This window comes from Mustelus asterias, chromosome 18 (assembly GCF_964213995.1).
Source record: "Mustelus asterias chromosome 18, sMusAst1.hap1.1, whole genome shotgun sequence".
NCBI lineage: Eukaryota > Metazoa > Chordata > Chondrichthyes > Carcharhiniformes > Triakidae > Mustelus > Mustelus asterias.
Window position 1 is genome coordinate 89,365,086 of NC_135818.1, and position 18,913 is coordinate 89,383,998.

Here is an 18,913-nt window from a genome sequence, read left to right on the forward strand (position 1 = left end):
CTAGTGTCTCCACCCCGCCAGGGTATTTCACTCCAGTGGGGATTATTGTAGGTCCCCACTTTCAGGGAGCTAGTGGCCCAACCCCACTGGATTGAAAAGGGGGGGAAATCGAGGCCTTCCAGAGGATCAGAGGCCGAGGGGGGTGCTCCCTGGGCATAGGCACCCTGGCAGTGCCAGACTGTGCTCCCAGAACTGCCCAAAGGGCAAAGTGCCAATGCCCAGGGGGCACCTTGACACTGCCCATTGGTCATGGGGCAGTGCCAAGGGGATGGAGCATATGGGGCAGGGCATAAGGGGCGATTGGTGGGGGTGGTGAGTAGGGATCGGTGGAAGAAGCAGGGAGGCCAGTGATTGGGGCAGTCTTCAGGGCGGGGCATTCGGGGGGGGGGGGGGGGGGGGGGGGGGGGGGCAGCCTGCTGCGGGGCTGAGGTTCGGGACTGTAGGGGTGGGGGGTTACTGTCGGGGGGGGACAGGAATCAGTAGGGAGGGGGGCTGGAGATCGGGGCGGGCTGGGAGGGGGGTTTCGGGGCTGGCCTATGAATGGTTGGGGGGGGTCAGCGATCAGGTCACGGGGGCACAGAGAGCCGGCGTTGCGGGGGTCGCGGGGCTGGCCAGCGATTGGGAGGCCATCAATGCGGGGCCACTGCACATCACCAACCTCGGCACTGACAGATCGGCACATTTATGTCCTTCCATAAGTAAGGGAGGGAGCAAAACTGTGTGCAGTACTCCAGATGCAGTCTCACCAAGGCCCTTTACAGTTGCAACAGCCCTTCCTTACTTTTATACTCTATTCCATTAGCCTAATGAATGCCAAAATTCCTTAAGGTGTAGGTAGGACTTTGTATGGCCAAGACTACATGGTGCTGCATGCCTTGCTGCAACACAGTGGCACAGTGCTGGAGGGCTGGCTGGGACTTGAGGCCTTTCCCTCAGGACAGCTGAATCTTCACTGCTGCAAGCCAGTGAGTAACCCTGACTGTGAACGGGACGTCTGTGGCTTTCTTAGAAGTTGCGTCATGTGGACTGTGGCAAAACTTCCAAAGGAAGAAACCATATGGAATCATTCTGCATCGAGGCCATCATGCCTGTGCTTTCCAATTCACCCCATTCTCTCTTTCCCATCACCCTTTCTTTTCAAGTATTTACCCAATTCCACTTTGAAAGTTTCTATTGATTTTGCTTGCACCAGCCTTTCAGGCAGCACATTTTATATCTTAGCAACTCACTGCGCAAATAAAATTCTCCTTATCTCTGCTCGCTCCCGCCCCCACACCCCATTGTTTTTGCCAGTCATTTTAAATCTGTTCTCTGTGATTACCAACCTTGTCAGTGGAAACAGTGTCTAGCTATTTATTCTAACAAAAAGCCCCAATAGTATGAGGCCTGACTCCTAGGGTCTATTGAAGGGCAGGCAGTTGTAGATGTCGTCGTATCTGGAAACACTGAAATCTCCCCGCTCTGGCCTCTTACATCCCTGCGGCTTCGATGAACAAACAAAATCAGCTACAAACATAATGCTTCTCCAATAATCACCATACCCTGAGCAAAGAAGATGTTACAAAGAGTGCTGCTATTTCCCTTGTTTAACAGAGAAGGCTATTTGTGTTTGTTTTGTAGTGTCGGAATGTTTAAGGCAGATTATAGCTCATTCGGTCGTATGGTATAAACCCTATCCTGTTGTACATATTGAGGTTGGTGAGATGAGCCCCTGGAAGGAAATGAAGACAAGGACCAGTTCTCTAAATCTAGAGCCATAGGAGTCCAGCAAGGCTAGAGTGACAGTGGAACTTAGAGTGAGGCATGATTGAACTTAAAGGTGGGAGGCCAATGAAGAAGATATTGATCTAGCGATGACAATATGGAAGTGAGGTGGGAGAGGAGACAGATACCGTTACGTAGATGGAATTAAGCAGTCTTAGTGATGGATATATGTGGGATTTAAAACTCAGACCTAGGCTGAATTGAATGCTAGAAATGTGTATGGTCTGGTGCAACTTGAGTGAGAGGATGGAGTGACTGATTACAGAGGGCAGCTTATGGCAAGAGTTGAAAATTATGTCTTTGCTTTTCTTGATATTATAGCTTATCCAAGTAAGATGTCAGCCACACAGCCTTCAACTACAGAGGTGGTAGTGGGGTTGAGGGAATGCTGCTTTACCACGTGCCTGTGGAGTTCTGGAGGACAAATGGGAGAGATACAAAAATGTCCAGAGAGGCAATTTTTTCACACAGAGGGTGGTGAGTGTCTGGAACAAGCTGCCAGAGGCAGTAGTAGAGGCGGGTACAATTGTGTCTTTTAAAAAGCATTTAGATAGTTACGTGGCTCAGGTGGGTATAGAGGGATATGGGCCAAATGCGGGCAATTGGGATTAGTTTAAGGGTTTTTTAAAAAAAGGGCGGCATGGACAAGTTGGGCCGAAGGGCCTGTTTCCATGCTGTAAACCTCTCTGACTCTATATGAGGAAGAGGAAACAGAGAAGGATAGATCCTGGAGGGACTCAAAGTGATGGAGGAGGGAGGGATTTCATTGCTGAAGAACCGTTGGTTGCATTTAAATGGGTGGCATTGGAACCAAAGTAACAAAGGCATGTGTTTATAAAGTGACTTTATAAAAGTCATAGTCTTAGGATAAGAGGTAGCAAATTTAAAACAGAGTTGAGGCAAAACTACATCTCTAACAGAAATCTTTGTTTCTTCATTGACCCAAGGTGAGGTACCAGAGGATTGGAGGATAGCCAATGTTGTCTCATTATTTAAGAAGGGTAGCAAGGATAACACGGGTAATTATAGGCCAGTGAGCTTGACGTCAGTGATAGCGAAACTGTTGGAGAAGATAGGACTTATACACACTTGGAACTGAATGGTCTTGTTAGCGACAGACCGCATGGTTTTGTACAGGGGAGGTCATGTCTCACTAATTTAATTGAGTTTTTTGAGGAAGTGACAAAAATGATTGATGAGGAAAAGGCTGTGGATGTTGTCGACATGGACTTTAGTAAAGCATTCGACAAGGCCCCTCATGGCAGGCTGGTACAAAAGATTAAATCTCATGGTATTAAGGGTGAACTAGCTAGATGGATTCAGAACTGGCTTGGCCATAGAATAACAACACCAGGTTAAAGTCCAACAGGTTTGTTTGGTAGCAAAAGCCACACAAGCTTTCGGAGCTCCAAGCCCCTTCTTCAGGTGAGTGGGAATTCTGTTCACAAACAGGGCATATAAAGACACAGACTCAATTTACATGAATAATGGTTGGAATGCGAATACTTACAACTAATCAAGTCTTTAAGAAACAAAACAACGTGAGTGGAGAGAGCATCAAGACAGGCTAAAAAGATGTGTATTGTCTCCAGACAAGACAGCCAGTGAAACTCTGCAGGTCCAGGCAACTGTGGGAGTTACAGATAGTGTGACATGAACCCAATATCCTGGTTGAGGCCGTCCTCGTGTGTGCGGAACTTGGCTATCAGTTTCTGCTCAGCGACTCTGCGCTGTCGTGTGTCGCGAAGGCCGCCTTGGAGAACGCTTGTGACCGCTGAAGTGCTCCCCAACAGGAAGAGAACAGTCTTGCCTGGTGATTGTCGAGCGGAGACAATACACATCTTTTTAGCCTGTCTTGATGCTCTCTCCACTCACGTTGTTTTGTTTCTTAAAGACTTGATTAGTTGTAAGTATTCGCATTCCAACCACTATTCATATAAATTGAGTCTGTGTCTTTATATGCCCTGTTTGTGAACAGAATTCCCACTTACCTGAAGAAGGGGCTTGGAGCTCCGAAAGCTAGTGGTATTTGCTACCAAATAAACCTGTTGGACTTTAACCTGGTGTTGTTAAACTTCTTACTGTGTTTACCCCAGTCCAACGCCGGCATCTCCACATCTTGGCCATAGAAGACAGAGGGTAATGGTGGAAGGGTGTTTTTCTTAATGGAGGTCTGTAACTAGTGGTGTTCCGCAGGGATCAGTGCTGGGACCTCTGCTGTTTGTAACATATGTATAAATGATTTGGAAGAAAACGTCGCTGGTCTGATTAGCAAGTTTGCGGATGATATTAAAATTGGCGGAGTTGCGGATAGTGATGAAGATTGTCAGAGAATACAGCAGGATATAGATAGGCTGGAAAATTGAGGCTGAGAAACGGCAGATGGAATTTGATCCGGACAAATGCGAGGAGATGCATTTTGGTAAATCCAATACAGGCGGGAGCTATAAAATAAATGGCAGAACCATCAGGAGCATAGACACACAGAGAGATCTGGGAGTACAGGTCCACAGATCCTTAAAAGTGGCAGCACAGGTGGAAAAGGTGGTGAAGAAAGCACATGGCACGCTTGTCTTCATCGGACAGGACATCGAGTATAAAAGTTGGCAAATTATGTTACAGTTGTATAAGACGTTGGTTAGGCCACATTTGGAATGCTGTGCCCAATTCTGGTCACCGCTACCAGAAGGACGTGGTGGCTTTGGAGAGTAAAGAAAAGGTTTATCAGGATGTCGCCTGGTATGGAAAATATTAGCTACGAGGAGAGATTGAATAAACTGGGATTGTTCTCCCTGGAAAGATGGAGGCTGAGGTCTGACCTGATAGAAGTTTATAAAATTATGAGGGGTGTGGATAGGATGAACAGTTGGAAGCTTTTCCCAGGGGAGAAATGACAATTACAAGGGGGCACAAGTTGAAGTTAAGGGGGGAAAGGTTCAGTGGAGATGTGCGGGGGAAGTTTTTTACACAGAGGGTGGTGGGGGCCTGGAATGCACTGCCAAGTGAGGTGGTTGAGGCAAATATGTTAGCGACATTTAAGACTTATCTTGGTAGGCATATGAATAGGTGGGGAATAGAGGGATACAAGCGGTTGGTCTAGATAGGACAACGTGATTGGCGCAGGCTTGGAGGGCCGAAGGGCCTGTTGCTGTGCTGTACTGTTCTTTGTTGTTCTCCCAAAGGGTTGTGAATCTGTGGAATTCGCTTCCCCAAAGTGCGGTGGATGCTGGGACAGTGAGTAAATTTAAGGAGGAGTTTTATACAGATTTTTAATTGGTAATGGGTTGAAGGATTATGGGGAGAAGGCAGGAAAATGGGGATGATGAACATATCAGCCATGATCAAATGGCAGAGCAGACTCGATGGGCCGAATGGCCTAATTCTGCTCCTATATCTTGTGAACCTATGAAGACACCCAAGGCACTTTGCAGGAGCATCATGAAACACCATTTGACATTAAGGCACAGAAGGAGATATGAGAACAAATGACCAAAAGCTTGGTTAAAGTGCTCGATTTTAAGCAGCATCTTAAAGGAGGAAAGGGGCAGAGAGGTTTTTGGAGAGAATTCCAGAACTTCGGGCTTTGGGAGCTGAAGACATGGACACCAATGCTGAAGTCCTTCAAATCAAGAGTTCTCCAGTTGTCAGCACCAGAAGAGTGCAGGTAGTTTGGAGATTTTGTGGGGCTAGAGGAATTTGCAGAGATAGGGAAGAGAATTTTACAATTCGGGTGTAGCTTAACCTGTATAGGTCAGTGGGTGCACGGTTGATGAGTGAGCAGGACTTGATGTGAGTAAGGACAAAGGCAGCAGACCTTTGGAGACTTGACAGATGAGGAAACTCTGTTCCTAGAAAGACAGTGATCAGGAATAAGGACTCTGGCTGATTTCCCCCCTCTCTCTAACTCAGGGGTCACTAGACAGTGATCAGGAGCAGGAATCCTGGTTGATTTCCCCTTTCTCTCTAACCCAGGAATGACTGGACAGTGATCAGGAGCAGGAACCCTGGCTGATTTCCCCCGTCTCTCTAACCCATGGTTTACCAAAGTTCGCTGGACTCGAGTGGTTCCCACAGATTGGAAAACAGCAAATGTGACGCCACTGTTTAAAAAAGGAGGTAGACAAAAGTCAGGTAACTATAGGCCGGTTAGCTTAACTTCTGTAGTAGGGAAAATGTTTGAATCTATCATCAAGGAAGAAATAGCGAGACATCTGGATATAAATTGTCCCATTGGTAAGACGCAGCATGGGTTCATGAAGGGAAGGTCATGTTTGACTAATTTGGTGGAATTCTTTGAGAACATTACATGTGCAGTGGACAATGGGGAACCTGTGGATGTGGCGTGTCTGGATTTCCAGAAGGCATTTGACAAGGTGCCGCACCAAAAGCTGCTACATAAGATAAAGGTGCACCGTGTTACTGGTAATGTATTAGCATGGATAGAGGATTGGTTAACTAACAGAAAACAAAGAGTGGGGGTAAATGGGTGTTTTTCTGGTTGGCGATCAGTGACTAGTGGTGTGCCTCAGGGATCCATGTTGGGACCGCAATTGTTTAAGATTTACATAGATGATTTGGAGTTGGGGACCAAGTGTAGTGTGTCAAAATTCGCAGATGACACTAAGATGGTGGAAGAGCAAAGTGTGCAGAGGACGCTGAAAGTCTGCAAAGGGATATAGATAATCTAAGTGAGCGGGCGAGGGTCTGGCAGATGGAGTACAATGTTGGTAAATGTGAGGTCATCCATTTTGGTAGGAATAACAACAAAATGGACTACCATTTAAATGGTAAAAAATTGCAGCATGCGCCTGTGCAGAGGGACCTGGGTGTCCTTGTGCAGGGATCTCAAGGAGTTGGTTTGCAGGTGCAGCAGGTAATTAAGAAGGCAAATGGAATTTTGTCCTTCATTGCTAGAGGGATGGAGTTTAAAAACAGTGAGGTTATGTTGCAGCTGTTTAAGGTGCTGGGTGAGGCCACACCTGGAGTACTGTGCACAGTTTTGGTCTCCTTACTTGAGAAAGGATATACTGGCACTGGAGGGGGTGCAGAGGAGATTCACTAGGTTGATTCCGGAGTTGAGAATGTTGGCTCATGAGGAGAGACTGAGTAGACTGGGGTTATATTCATTGGAATTCAGAAGAATGAGGGGAGATCTTATAGAAACATAAGATTATGAAGGGAATAGATAAGATAGAAGCAGGGAAGTTGTTTCCACTGGCGGGTGAAACTAGAACTAGGGGGCATAGCCTCAAAATAAGGGGAAGCAGATTTAGGACTGAGTTGAGGAGGAACTTCTTCACACAAAGGGTTGTGAATCTGTGGAATTCCCTCCCCAGTGAAGCAGTTGAGGCTACCTCATTGAATGTTTTTAAGGCAAGGATATATAGATTTTTGAACAGTAAAGGAATTAAGGGTTATGGTGAGCGGGCGGGTAAGTGGAGCTGAGTCCACAAAAAGATCAACCATGATCTTATTGAATGGCGGAGCAGGCTCGAGGGGCCAGATGGCCTACTCCTGCTCCTAGTTCTTATGTTCTTATGGGTCACTGGGCAGTGATCAGGAGCAGGAACCCTGGCTGATTTCCCCTCTCTCTCTAACCCAGGGGTCACTGGACAGTGATCAGGAGCAGGAACCCTGGCTGATTTCCTCTCTCTCTCTAACCCAGGGGTCACTGGACAGTGATCAGGAGCAGGAACCCTGGCTGATTTCCCCTCTCTCTCTAACCCAGGGGTCACTGGACAGTGATCAGGAGCAGGAACCCTGGCTGATTTCCTCTCTCTCTCTAACCAGAGGTCACTGGACAGTGACCAAGAGCAGGAACTCTGGCTGATTTTTCCAATTCACTAACCCAGATTTGGCCTATTCAGGCAAGGAAAAAAAATTGGCAAAGGAAGAAAAATAAAGCAGGGAGGAGAAACGGAAATTCCTGGAGAAGCAGCACAGAGCTGCCTTTATCTTTCAGACACCCACCTCTGTGGCACACATTTCTCCCTTTACTTCAACAGCATTCAGAGTGTGGATGAGCCAACCTGTACCTTGCTCAATATTATACTCATGCTGCTTTGAGATTGGTACACAGTTGGAGAACACCAGTCCAACCAGCAAGGACTGAGAGCACAAATAAGCTGCCACAATTCTCTGAAGCATCCTCGGTGAGGGAAACGATGCAGAGCTGGGGAGTGTTGGCACAGGGATTGTGAGAACACCACCAATGGCTGCGCCGTCTGGCCCAGGCACTGGAGATAAAACCTGTTTTTTCTGTCTGTCTCTTTCTTCCTGTGCTGGATTGTTAGTGCAGTGGGGGTCAGGCTGGGGGTCAGGCTGGGGTGTGTTGCTTGCAGCACTGAGGAGCTATTGTGCAGCCGCTCTTTCTTCAGACAGTGCAGCTCTGTTCCCTGCGCTTCACTGAGAAGAGACATCAGCACTTGTCCTGCTCACACTCACACATTGCACTGGCTGGCAGAGCAGCAGAGGAAAACATTCACACGGCACATACCATCTCACTTTTTTCTTTTGATGGGTATTTTGAATTTCCAAGAAGTAATCATTCCTAGCTCCCTAAATAGGGAAAATCCTCGACACCCTGTAACAAAACTGACTTGTGGATTGTTCCAGAACAGTGTTCCACTTACACAGTTGCACAAGAAACTCACAAAACTAACCAGCTTCACTCTTACCGAGACACACAGTCCTTCCCCATAAAGGTTTCTCTGCTAACTCACCAAATTCATCGTTCACCAGAAAAAGGGACTGGACACAATTTACCACGTCAGCTGTCAGCGAGTTCACGTATATACACCGCCATCCTGAAGGCATTGGATGGGATTTTCCGGCCGCGCTCGCCCCAAGGCCAGAGGTTCCTGTCCGAGGTCAACGGGCCTTTGCACAGTCCGTGTCCCGTCCGCTACAACTCCCGTGGTGGGCGGCACAGGAAAATTCTGCCCATTAAGTTCCAACCTAGTATCCTTTCTCTCACCAAGCCCACCTCCATAACATCAACTGCTTCTTCTCCTGCATCAGCGAATCTATTGCTAAAACCCTCATTCCTACCACTGTTACTTGTCGACTCGAATATTCCAACGCATCTGAGGTTGATCTCCCACATTCCACCCTCTAACTTTGAAGTCATCCAAAGCGTTGCTATGATGTCCTAACTTGCACCAAGTCCCATTCACCCATCACCCCTGTGCTTGCTGATCCACATTGGCTCCTGGTTAAACAAGGCCTTGAGTTTAAAATTCTCATTCTTGTTTTCACATCTCTCCACAGCCTTTTCACTTCCCATCTCTATAATGTCCTGCAAACCCCACAGCCCTCCAAGATCTCTGTGTTCCTCTAATTCTACCTCCTTGTGCATCCCACACTGTGGATTGGCATGGATCAGATGGGCTGAATGGCTTGTTTCTTTGTTGTAAGTTCTATGCAATGCTATCTGATCCAACAACCTGGTTTTGTGAAGGGGAGGTCGTGTCTCACAAACTTGATCGAGTTTTTTGAGGAAGTGACGAAGATGATTGAAGAGGGTAGGGCAGTGGATGTTGTCTACGTGGACTTCAGTAAGGCCTTTGACAAGGTCCCTCATGGCAGACTGGTGCAGAAGGTGAAGTCGCATGGGGTCAGAGGTGAGCTGGCAAGGTGGATACAAAACTGGCTCGATCAAAGAAGACAGAGGGTAACAGTGGAAGGGTGCATTTCTGAATGGAGGGCTGTGACAAGTGTTCCTCAGGGATCAGTGCTGGGACCTTTGCTGTTTGTAATATATATAAATGATTTGGAGAAAAATGTAACTGGATTGATTTGTAAGTTTGCGGACGACACAAAGGTTGGTGGATTTGCGGATAGCGATGAGGACCATCAGAGGATACAGCAGGATATAGATCAGTTGGAGACTTGGGCGGAGAGATGGCAGATGGAGTTTAATCCGGACAAATGTGGGGTAATGCATTTTGGAAGGTCTAATACAGGTGGGAAATATACAGTAAATGGCAGAACCCTTAAGAGTATTGATAGGCAGAGGGATCTGGGTGCAGAGGTACACAGGTCACTGAAAGTGGCAATACAGGTGGAGAAGGTAGTCAGGAAGGCATACGGCATGCTTGCCTTCATCGGCCGGGGTATTGAGTTTAAAAATTGGCAAGTCATGTTGCAGCTTTATAGAACCTTAGTGAGGCCGCATTTGGAATATAGTGTTCAATTCTGGTCGCCACATTACCAGAAGGATGTGGAGGCTTTGGAGAGGGTACAGAAAAGATTTACCAGGGTGTTGCCTGGTATGGAGGGCATTAGCTATGAGGAGAGGTTGGAGAAATTTGGTTTGTTCTCACTGGAGCGACAGAGGTTGAGGGGAGACCTGATATAAGTCTACAAGATTATGAGAGGCATGGACAGAGTGGATAGTCAGAAGCTTTTTCCCAGGGTGGAAGAGTCAATTACTAGGGAGCATAGGTTTAAGGTGCGAGGGGCAAGTTTTAAAAGAGATGTACGAGACAGATTTTTTACACAGAGAGTGGTGGGTGCCTGGAACTCGTTGCCGGGGGAGGTAGTGGAAGCGGATACGGTAGTGACTTTTAAGGGGCATCTTGACAAGTATATGAATGAGATGGCAATAGAGGGATATGGTCCCCGGAAGCGTAAGGGGTTTTAGTTAAGTCGGGCAGCATGGTCGGTGCAGACTTGGAGGGCCGAAGGGCCTGTTCCTGCGCTGTAATTTTCTTTGTTCTTTGTTTGTTCTCTTTGGCTCAGCGGCTACTTTGTCATTTTGTCTCCTGTGAATTGTTTCACCAATTTCCTTCATTGAAAGCAATGTAGAAATGCAAGTTCTAATCAGAAACTTCAGGAACAACACCTCACCTTTTGATCAGGCATTAGGCAGTCTTCTGGACTCAATATCCAGTTCAACAATTTCGGAACATTATCTGTGCCCCCAATGCAGCTGTTGATGATGATTCTGCTGTTCCCATTTAACCCTCCGCCAGACCCATCTTTTGTTTCTTTACTTGTCTCAATGGAGGTGTAGAGGGATTGGACATCCATGGTGAGGAGGAGGCGGTTTGGGCTGGGGAACTGGAAGTTGTCGATATGCCATAAGGCATCGGAGGAATCGTGGATGTAGATGGGAAGGGACTGGACAAGAGGAAAGAGGATGGAGTCAAGTCTGTCCTTAGCCTTTTGCAATGTTCTAGTGAACCCCAACGCAAACTGGAAGAACAGCATCTCATCTTCCGATTGGGCACTTTACAGCCTTCTGGACTGAACATTGAGTTCAAGAATTTCAGAGCATGAACTCTCCCCTCCACCTTCACCCTATCTCTTTTCACTCATCTCTGACTCGAAACGTTGTCGAAACTCATCTCGAGTCGAAATGTTGGCTCTATTCTCTCTCCACAAATGCTGCCAGACCTGCTGAGATTTTCCAGCATTTTTCTGTTTTTGTTTCCGATTCCAGCATCTGCAGTAGTTTGCCTTTATCTTAGTATTTGGTAAATGTTGTTCAATTGCGAAATCACATCTAATCTAAGACACTATGTTCTAAGTTTTGCATGCATGGGCTGGTTGAGTATGGTCAGTTGCTTGTTGCAAGCACTTGAAATGACACGTTGTTTGATATGACCCACCAGTCTTTGGGCTGCGTGGCATCACACTGGCACTGAAACTCATATACTCAGCCACTTTCAACAAAGAACAAAGAACAATACAGCACAGGAACAGGCCCTTCGGCCCTCCAAGCCCGTGCCACTCCCTGGTCCAAACTAGACCATTCTTTTGTATCCATCCATTCCCACTCCGTTCATATGGCTATCTAGATAAGTCTTAAACGTTCCCAGTGTGTCCGCCTCCACCACCTTGCCTGACAGCGCATTCCAGGCCCCCACCACCCTCTGTGTAAAATATGTCCTTCTGATATCTGTGTTAAACCTCCCCCACTTCACCTTGAACCTATGACCCCTCGTGAACGTCACCACCGACCTGGGGAAAAGCTTCCCACCGTTCACCCTATCTATGCCTTTCATAATTTTATACACCTCTATTAAGTCTCCCCTCATCCTCCGTTTTTCCAGGGAGAACAACCCCAGTTTACCCAATCTCTCCTCATAACTAAGCCCCTCCATACCAGGCAACATCCTGGTAAACCTCCTCTGTACTCTCTCCAAAGCCTCCACGTCCTTCTGGTAGTGTGGCGACCAGAACTGGACGCAGTATTCCAAATGCGGCCGAACCAACGTTCTATACATCTGCAACATCAGACCCCAACTTTTATACTCTATGCCCCGTCCTATAAAGGCAAGCATGCCATATGCCTTCTTCACCACCTTCTCCACCTGTGACGTCACCTTCAAGGGTGTGTGGACTTGCACACCCAGGTCCCTCTGCGTATCTACACCCTTTATGGTTCTGCCATTTATCGTATAGCTCCTCCCTACATTAGTTCTACCAAAATGCATCACTTCGTATTTATCAGGATTGAACTCCATCTGCCATTTCTTTGCCCAAATTTCCAGCCTATCTATATCCTTCTGTAGCCTCTGACAATGCTCCTCACTATCTGCAAGTCCTGCCAATTTTGTGTCGTCTGCAAACTTACTGATCACCCCAGTTACACCTTCTTCCAGATCGTTTATATAAATCACAAACAGCAGAGGTCCCAATACAGAGCCCTGTGGAACACCACTAGTCACAGGCCTCCAGTCCTTCCACTACCACCCTCTGTCTTCTGTGACCAAGCCGGTTCTCCACCCATCTAGCCACCTCCCCCTTTATCCCATGAGATCCAACCTTTTTCACCAGCCTACCATGAGGGACTTTGTCAAACGCTTTACTAAAGTCCATATAGATGACATCCATGGCCCTTCCCTCGTCAACCATTCTAGTCACTTCTTCAAAAAACTCCACCAGGTTAGTGAGGCATGACCTCCCTCTCACAAAACCATGCTGACTATCGTTAATGAGTTTATTCCTTTCTAAATGTGCATACATCCTATCTCTAAGAATCTTCTCCAACAACTTCCCGACCACGGACGTCAAGCTCACCGGCCTATAATTACCCGGGTTATCCTTCCTACCCTTCTTAAATAACGGGACAACATTAGCTATCCTCCAATCCTCTGGGACCTCACCTATGTCCAGCGACGAGACAAAGATTTGGGTCAGAGGCCCAGTGATTTCATCTCTCGTCTCCCTGAGCAGCCTTGGATAGATTCCATCAGGCCCTGGGGATTTGTCAGTCTTTATATTCTCTAACAAACCTAACACTTCCTCCCTTGGAATGGAGATTTTCTCCAACGGTTCAACATTCCCCTCCGAGACACTCCCAGGAAACTCATCCCTCTCCTTTGTGAATACCGACGCAAAGTATTCATTTAGGATCTCCCCTACTTCTTTGGGCTCCAAGCATAATTCCCCACTTTTGTCCCTGAGAGGTCCGATTTTTTCCCTGACAACCCTTTTGTTCCTAACGTATGAATAAAATGCCTTGGGATTCTCCTTAATCCTGTCTGCCAAGGACATTTCGTGACCCCTTTTTGCCCTTCTAATTCCCCGTTTGAGTTCCTTCCTACTTTCTTTGTACTCCTCCAGAGCTCCCTCCGTTTTTAGCTGCCTGGACCTAACATACTCCTCCAGAGCTCCCTCCGTTTTTAGCTGCCTGGACCTAACATACGCCTCTCTTTTCTTTTTGACCAGTTCCTCAATTTCCCTGGTTATCCACGGTTCTCGAATCCTACCCTTCCTATCCTTCTTTTTTACAGGTACATGCCTGTCCTGCAGCCCTAACAACTGTTCCTTAAAAGACTCCCACATGCCAGATGTGGATTTACCCTCAAACAGCCTCTCCCAATCAAGAGCTGCCAATTTCTGCCTAATCCCACTAAAGTTAGCCTTCCCCCAATCCAACACCTTACCCTTGGGACACCACTCATCCTTTTCCATCACTATCCTAAAGCTAACAGAATTGTGGTCACTATTTGCCACATGTTCCCCTACCGAAACTTTGAAGACCTGACCGGGCTCATTCCCCAGTTGTAGGTCCAGTATAGCCCCCTCTCTCGTCGGGCTATCTACATATTGTTCCAAAGAACCCTCCTGTATGCATTTTACAAATTCCTCCCCTTTCAGAGTCCCAGCTCTCAGCGATTTCCAGTCTATACCAGGGAAATTGAACTCTCCCACTACAACAACCCTATTTTTTCTGCACCTATCCAGTATCTCCTGACATATCCGTTCTTCCACTTCCCTTGGGCTGTTGGGGGGCCTGTAGTATACCCCCAACATAATGACTGCGCCCTTCCTGTTTCTAAGCTCCACCCAGAGTGACTCGTTACACAACCCCTCTGAATTGTCATCCCTCTGCACCGCTGTAATATGCTCTCCAACTAATACTGCTACTCCCCCACCTCTTTTGGCCCCTCCTCTGTCTCGCTTAAAACACTTGTACCCCGGAATATTCAGCTGCCAGTCCTGTCCCTCTTTCAACCAAGTCTCTGTCACCGCAACCACATCCAAATTCCTCGTGAGCATTAAGGCCCTAAGTTCGTCTGTCTTACCTGCTACGCTCCTTGCATTGAAGTATAAGCACTCCAGACCTCCAGGCCCAGTGAGGTCATCCTCCCCCAGAGTGCTCTTCTTCTTTGCCAGCCTTGTCCCAGCCCCAAGCTCGTCCCCAGCCTCTACACTTGTAGACCTAATATTTTGATCCCCACCCCCCTGTCATACTAATTTAAACCCCCCCGAACTGCACTCGCAAAACTCCCAGCCAGGATATTCGTGCCCTTCCAACTTAGTTGTGACCCGTCCTTCTTGTACAGGTGCCATCCTTTGCTGAAAACTTCCCATTGATCTCGGAAAATGAAGCCCTCCCTCCTGGACCAGTCCTTTAGCCAAGCATTCAATTGTACTAACTCCCTATTCTTAGCCTCACTGGCACGAGGCATTGGGAGCAGCCCAGAGATGGCCACCCTGGAGGCCCTACCTTTTAGTCTATTTCCCAACTCCCTGAATTGCTCTCGTAGGATCCCCCTGCTCTTCCTATCTACGTCATTTGCACCAATGTGTACAATGATATCCGTTTCTTTATCTTCCCCTTTTAAGATGCCTCCTGTCCGCTTGGTGACATCCATTACCCCAGCACCAGGTAGGCAGACTACCATCCTGGAGTCCCGTTTGCACCCACAGAATCGCCTGTCCGTGCCTCTAACCGACGCATCCCCCACCACTATTGCTCTCCTAACCCCTCTCTTTCCTTTCCGGGCCACAGAGCCTGACTCTGTGCCAGTGACCTGGTCACTGTGGCTTACCCCTGGAGAGTCATCCTCCTCCACACTATCCAAAACAATATACTTGTTTTGGAGGGGGACAACCACAGGTGACCTCTCCACTAATTGCTCACTCCCCTCCCCTCTCACACCTGTCGCCGAGCCCTTCCTATTATGAGAGACAGCCACTGGAATACTCTCTGGTACGTTACCCTTCTGACCTTTACTCCTCCTAACTGTGGCCCACGTGTCTTCCTCCCGATTTCACATCCTTTCACATCCATGCTGCTCCTGGCCCTATTATTCCATAAGCTCGAACTTTGTTCACAGGTCTGTTGTGCAGCGCTGTATCAATGACTTTTGGAATTCCATGTACACCACATCAACAATACCCTCATCAGCCCTCTCTCTTACCCCAACAAACAACTCAAGCAAGCTAGTTAAACATGATTTTCCTTTCACAAATCCATGCTAGCTTTCATTAATTAATCTGTATTTTGTCCAAAATTATTGTTTCTAGAACCTTGTGCATCATTGAAGTATAAAGAATAACATCCGTAGACACTCCCTTATCCAGAGTATGAACAACCTTCACAAAATATTAGATTTATCAGAGATGACTTCCCCCCCTATCAGATCAATGCTGGCACATCTGATCATCTCAATTCAATCTCCATTCTGTCGCTAAGGACAAGTTTCAGCAGCTTTACCACAACTGACATTAAACTGAGGCCTGCAGTTTCTTTCTTCCACTCTTCTTAAATACTGCTGAAAAAAGAGACATGTTGAAGTTTTTCATTTTGCATTTTTCCGGACACTTCACAAGAGTACCAGTATTAAGGAGAAAACAACAATTTATACTGCATGAGAAGAGAATGCAGAATGCTAATTGGTGGGCAAGTGGACTCTGACTGGGAGACGTGATGTCATGGAGAATGCACCAGTTGATTGTGACTGACAATTAACTGCCAAGCAGCGTTTGAATTTTAAACCAGGCACCTTAACCCTGATAGGTCAAAACATTGCCCTCAGGAATGAATCAGTGAATGGCTGTCACTTTTTTTTCGGTGAAACAAGCACAAAGTGTGGACGTGCTCTATATGTCTACAAAGAACAAGGCCCCGTGTATTATAAGATTTCACTTCCAGTACACATAAATAAGCCATACTGCAAGCCTGACTGATGATCTTAAACTGGTCGTCAGTGTAATTCTTAGCACATTGAGGGTTATTTAACAAATGTTGTCCAATCATGGAATCACATCTAATGTTGAACACTGTGTTTTGAGTTTTGCACGCATGGGCTGGCTGGGTACAGTCTGTACCTTGCCCAGTGTGAGCAGTGACTGGGTCATGCATGCTTAATCAGCCAGCCTTTGTTCTGTACAGCCTACATGCCAATCATTGGCATTGAGATTCATGTACCACTTGCTCATTTTAATGAAAGGCTGAATATCTTTTTGGCTAGATGGCAGCATCTTGTTTGTGGCGAATACCACGCATGTTGCTACTGCAAAGTGTACTGAGGAGTGCGAGACAAAAGCTTTGACAGGTCTTTTTTCTGCAATAATCAAATTCTGACGTGGCAAATTTCCAATCTGAATTTCACTTAGTTGGAGCACTGGATATTGGGTTTGTCTCTTCTCTGAGCTTTGCTCACATGGTTGTTGTTCTTGCCCCTTCTCAGTTACACTCCCACATTGGCTGCTGGTCGTGCTGGTCATGCATTACATTGAATCTTGACCAGGCTTTCTGTCTTGCAGATGTAGTACAATTGAAATTTTTGTGGTGAGCTTTCAATCTGCAACGGAAGCATTGCGCTCAGGCAGCCAAATTCCTGCAGTGTTGGTCACAGGTTTATATTGATCTGATATGCTTCAACATTTATTTTCTTTAAAGGGAGTTTATTATCTTATAATGATGTAGGAAAAACCATGGGTGTGAACGGCAAGTTGGCTTTTAACTTTGGAAAAGTCATTGCTGAAATAATAATCTGAGGGCTAGCAAATGTCATGCTGGTCTTGAATTCAGTGTCTCAGGGCATCATTCTCGTTGCTCTTACCTAAACCTTAACATTATTTATTATCACCTCATACACGCACAGATTGTCCACTGTAACTTCCCACACACACAGACACCATACACACAGACACCACACCATCTCCACACACACAGACTGTACACTGTAACTTCTCATACATGATGTGGAGATGCCGGCGTTGGACTGGGGTAAACACAGTAAGAAGTTTAACAACACCAGGTTAAAGTCCAACAGGTTTATTTGGTAGCAAAAGCCACACAAGCTTTCGGAGCCTTAAGCCCCTTCTTCAGGTGAGTGGGAATTCTGTTCACAAACAGGGCATATAAAGACACAAACTCAATGTACAGAATAATGGTTGGAATGCGAATACTTACAGCTAATCAAGTCTTTAAGATACAAACAATGTGAATGGAGAGAACATCAAGACAGGTTAAAGAGATGTGTATTGTCTCCAGACAGGACAACCAGTGAGACTCTGCAGGTCCAGGCAGGCTGTGGGGGGTTACAAATAGTGTGACATGAACCCAATATCCCGGTTGAGGCCGTCCCCGTGTGTGCGGAACTTGGCTATCAGTTTCTGCTCAGCGACTCTGCGCCGTCGTGTGTTGTGCGTGCGGCCTTCGCGACACATGACGGCGCAGAGTCGCTGAGCAGAAACTGATAGCCAAGTTCCGCACACACGAGGACGGCGTCAACCGGGATATTGGGTTCATGTCACACTATTTGTAACCCCCACAGCCTGCCTGGACCTGCAGAGTCTCACTGGTTGTCCTGTCTGGAGACAATACACATCTCTTTAGCCTGTCTTGATGTTCTCTCCATTCACATTGTTTGTATCTTAAAGACTTGATTAGCTGTAAGTATTCGCATTCCAACCATTATTCTGTAAATTGAGTTTGTGTCTTTATATGCCCTGTTTGTGAACAGAATTCCCACTCACCTGAAGAAGGGGCTTAAGGCTCCGAAAGCTTGTGTGGCTTTTGCTACCAAATAAACCTGTTGGACTTTAACCTGGTGTTGTTAAACTACTTCCCATACACACAGACACCACATACACAGACACCACATCATTTACACACACACAGACTGTACACTGTAACTTCTCACACACACAGACAACACATCATTTACACACAAACAGACTGTACACTGTAACTTCCCACACACACAGACACCACACACAGACACCACACCATCTACACACACACAGACTGTACACTGTAACTTCCCTCACACACAGACACCACACCATCTACACACACACAGACTGTACACTGTAACTTCCCACACACACAGACAACACACACACAGACAACACACACACAGACACCACACCATCTACACACACAGACTGTACATTGTAACTTCCCTCACACCCAGACAGCACAGACACAGACACCACACCATCTACACACACACAGACTGTACACTGTAACTTCCCACACACACACAGACAGCACAGACACCACACCATCTACACACACACAGACTGTACACTGTAACTTCCCACACATGAGGGGAAGAATGAGGGGAAGCAATGCAAAATAAATCAGTTGTAAAGGGAGTGCAGAGCACAGGTACCTGGATGTATACACACACTAATTGTGGCAAGAAGTAACGAGTGGGGGAGCCACAGGGTTCGGTCCTTGGGTCCCAGTGATTTACAATCTATATTAATGACTTGGATACAGGGATAGAAGGTTCTATAGCCACATTTGTAGATGACACAAAAACAGATGGGACAGTAAGTTGAAATGAGGAAATAAGAACCTTACAAATGGATATAGATAGGTTAGGAGAGTGAGCCAAAATGTGGCAGATGGAGGTTAGCGTAGATAAGTGTGAGGTCATGCATTTTGGCC

At 46.7% G+C, this 18,913-nt stretch overlaps 1 protein-coding gene across 5 annotated transcripts in view; it reads left to right on the top strand.

Annotated features, from left to right (window-relative positions):
* Window positions 1-18,913, top strand: part of ttll5 (tubulin tyrosine ligase-like family, member 5) — a 340,921-nt gene that overhangs the window by 238,177 nt on the left and 83,831 nt on the right. Inside the window, exon 29 of one of the 5 annotated variants that reach the window (XR_013500071.1) lies at window positions 5,737-5,895. The exons of the other annotated variants lie outside the window; for them this stretch is intronic. The gene's annotated coding sequence lies outside the window, so the exon portion shown is untranslated. The remainder of the gene's footprint in view (window positions 1-5,736; window positions 5,896-18,913) is intronic. 5 annotated transcript variants of the gene reach the window in all.